Raw genomic sequence first — 3,779 nt, 5'->3', positions numbered from 1 at the left:
GATTTCTTTCTTCTTCTTCTACTTCTTTTTTTTTTCTTTTTTTTTTTAGAGATAGGATCTCGCTATGTTATCTATGCTGCAGTGGTACACTGGCCCGATCATAGCTCACGGTAACCTCAAACTCCTGGGTTCAAGCAATCCTCTTGCCTCAGCCTCCCAAAGTGCTGGAATTACAAGCAGGAGCCACGGCACCCAGTATCCATTTTCCTAATTAAAGTGGAGAATGCTTTGTCAACTATGTTTGTAATTATATTTTACATAAACCTGTACCTCACAGTTCTTTGTCTATATAATTATTTTTCAAGTAATTTGAAAAATGTACAAACCTCTTGACTTCTATAATATTTGTTATATTTCAGGGAGATTTCTCAGAGAAACCTGATGACCTTCCACTTGAGATATTAGGTATTCTTGATTTATTTGTTTTTCTCCCTCTTCAATGTAAACAATTAGAACTGAGGTGTCATTGGCTGAGATACCAAATTTTTTCAAAGCCTCAGAAATCTAAGAAAAAGTACAAAACAACAAAAGACAATTAACCAGTGTTTCCTATGTGCGAAACATCTCCTGATCTACCCTCTTCCTTGGTCAGGTTCTTATTTCTCATATCCTAATAGTTTTCTCTGCCTAGTTTTTCGCTTCAGTAATCCTTTTCCATCATCTACTGGTCCTGCCTCTAAAGTACTCTGTCATTAGAGCTGCACCTTGTTCCTACAGAATCAAGGCCAGACTTGTTGATGGCACAAAAGCACCCCTCCCCCTGGCCCTAAGTGACCCTTCAGCCAGGCACTCCTGTCTCCTGGCCAGTCTGGACTGCTTGGGGATCCTGTCACATTTCATGCCATTCTGCCTGTGCACACGCTTTGTCCTCTGCCCCGAAGGTCTTTCTCCCCACCATTTGGCTGCTGAACACCGTGCTTCAAGGTCCACAGTTCAAATGCCACTCCTTGTCACACCCTCCTGCCTCCAGAATGAATGGTTTCTTTGCCTTTCCCCTAAATTTGAATTCCTATTCCTATATATCGTTTGTCCTAGGGCATTTTAACTTTTGTCGTTTCTCTGCCTCTTCATGGGAACGTATTTGCTTTTTCTGCCCCTAGAATTGTAACTGGAACAGGGACAAGTTCAATAGATGTTTATTGAGTTCAGTAGTTTCCTGCATTATTTTAAATGATCTCAAAGAAACAATAATTATCTGGTAAATTTAATTATGGAATTTGAGACCAGCCTGAGGAAAAGCAAGATGTCGACTCTACTAAAAATAGAAAAATTAGCTGGGCGTGGTGGCACACACCTGTAGTCCCAGCTACTTGGGAGGCTAGGACAGGAGGATCACTTGAGCTCAGGAGTTTGAGGTTGCAGTGAGCTACGATGATGCTGCTGAACTCTAGCAGAGTTCTAGCATGAAAGAGTGGGACCCTGTCTCAAAAAAAAAAATTTATTCCGAATACTGGGGAATTCTATTACCATGCTGAAATAACTGCATCTCATAAACTTTTCAATCATCTATATTTTAAACTATGCCATATGTTTCCTAATTTTTCTCTGGATGATATTAGTACCTGGTTGAATTATTAATAGTATTAATACTGAAACTTCATCTGCAAAACTTCAGTCTTTTTCATATGCTACATGTGAGATGTCTTTAGCTCAATTAGTTTTTATTGAGAAAGCACTACTATGAGTATTTCAAATCACAAACTCTTCCTGTGCATTGGGTATGTGAGTGAGGATGCATTAAAGGCTGTTAGAGAAAGTTCCTGGTATACGGAAAAGACATGGACCCTACCCTGAAGGAGTTTGCAGGGAGAGTGCATGCTAACACATGCTAAAGATGTGCATGCTAACACACAAAATATAATGTCTTAGTATTTAGATGACTGTGAGTTTCTTAAGCAAAAATACTTGAGGGATCTTCCTGACTCTATATGATAAGAAGTACAGATAAAACTAGCCTTACTTAATTTAGCTAAACTATTGTTTACTCGTATGTAATGTAACTATCTAGTGAGACAGTGCTAAACCTCAACTCTCGATCCAAAGCCCTCTTCACTATTATTTTGGTTTATTACTAATGACTAGGTTGTAGGAATTGAGGTTCCAACCCAACATTGGGGAAGATATATGTTATTATGACAAGGTCAACAGAAATAAAAAGTCACTCAATTCGACATTACATTGTTATTTGGGAAAGGTTGAAAATAATTTCAGTAGATAGAGTTCTTGTCTTCATTTTTCCCAGTTTATGAGCTGAACTGCTTTGTTTGCTGCCACAAGTATCTGAAATGGATCAACAATCTACCAAAGAGAGAAAAACAAATTACCCATGTAGAATCTGAAGACACATGTCCTACCTCATGGAACTCCAGTGTCAAGCTCTTTTATTTCATCACAGTTCCTATGGACCATATAAAACTGTAGGCCTGGCCGGGTGCGGTGGCTCACGCCTGTAATCCTAGCTCTCTGGGAGGCCGAGGCGGGCAGATTGTTTGAGCTCAGGAGTTCGAAACCAGCCTGAGCAAGAGCGAGACCTCATCTCTACTAAAAATAGAAAGAAATTAATCAGACAGCTAAAAATATATAGAAAAAATTAGCCAGGCATGGTGGCGCATGCCTGTAGTCCCAGCTACTGGGAGGCTGAGGCAGGAGGATTGCTTGAGCCCAGGAGTTTGAGGTTGCTGTGAGCTAGGATGACACCACAGCACTCTAGCCCGGGCAACACAGTGAGACTCTGTCTAAAAAAAAAAAAAACTATAGGCCTGAGTACTCAGAAAATCATATATAGGATGTTAAAGCTGCAAGTAACTTATTTAAATAGTAAAAATTTAAGAAATGACATTTATTGAGGGCTGATATTATGGGAAATGTCACTAAATATTTTTTACCTGTGTTATTTTCTTTAATCCTCAAAACTACCCTATGAAATTGATATTATTATTATTCGTATGTAACAGATGAAGAAACCAAGGCAAAGAATGTCCAGGTTCGAATCCCAGCTCTGTCACCTACCACCAGGCATTTGCCATTTTGTCAGAGCCACATCACAACCTTTCCCATTTCCTAGGGCAGGGCCTGGCACTTCTGCCTCCATTCACCATTAAATTCATGGTTGGTCATGTCTGACTTGGACAAGAATTTCTACCTGATAATGACAGAATTTTAGGCTGACCTATAACATCACAAAAAATTAACATATTCTTGAATGTCCAGTAGGGCTCATTCATTCTCACACTTTGTACTTACCACTGCTGGATTTATCAATGAGCCATCGATGGTGCCTTCCACGGCCTTTTCCCTCAAGTCTCCTGCATGTTTTACATCTTCAAATAACAGGAGGGTCACCCTGCATTCGGGAAATAGGTCCAGCTGATGTGTTAACTGCATTTCAGAGAGAAGCAGGATGCTATTGCATGAAACCAAAAAGACCAATAGATTTCTTTTGTTTAAAAGTTAACATTATGATTCATTTCTTAACAAATATTCTTGCTAATGAATAAATGAAAATAACTTTAATAAGATGACACAACTGTTCAACTAGAGAAATCCATCCTCAAAATGCATTTGGCATCCTGGAGAGATGCTGTCTTCCCTACTCTGCTGAGCTGTTTCTAGTTCCTTTGTCATTCCTGGGGAAAAGCCAAGGGAGCTAGCTGGTCCCCTGTTTGCTCAGACCGGGGAGGCTCAGATGCATGGGGGAGGGGCTGCTTCCCCTGCAGACAAGGAAGGAGGAGTAGGATGCCAGGAATTTGGGGACCACAGGTTCCTTAATTAATGCAACC

General features: G+C 40.1%; 1 pseudogene across 1 annotated transcript; it reads right to left on the bottom strand.

Moving 5' to 3' along the window:
* Positions 1-329: 329 nt before the first annotated feature.
* On the bottom strand, positions 330-3,400 carry LOC105812083 (annotated as a pseudogene). Its single transcript, XR_001137589.1, has 3 exons — positions 3,244-3,400; positions 2,178-2,298; positions 330-504 (listed from the first exon to the last, which is right to left on the bottom strand). The product of XR_001137589.1 is annotated as an EKC/KEOPS complex subunit TPRKB-like (transcript).
* Positions 3,401-3,779: the final 379 nt, after the last annotated feature.

Source organism: Propithecus coquereli, unplaced genomic scaffold (genome assembly GCF_000956105.1).
Source record: "Propithecus coquereli isolate 6110/MARCELLA unplaced genomic scaffold, Pcoq_1.0 Scaffold243, whole genome shotgun sequence".
In the NCBI taxonomy this organism is placed as follows: Eukaryota; Metazoa; Chordata; class Mammalia; order Primates; family Indriidae; genus Propithecus; species Propithecus coquereli.
Note: the sequence above shows the minus strand (reverse complement) of the source record. Positions and strands in the feature narration are given on the sequence as shown.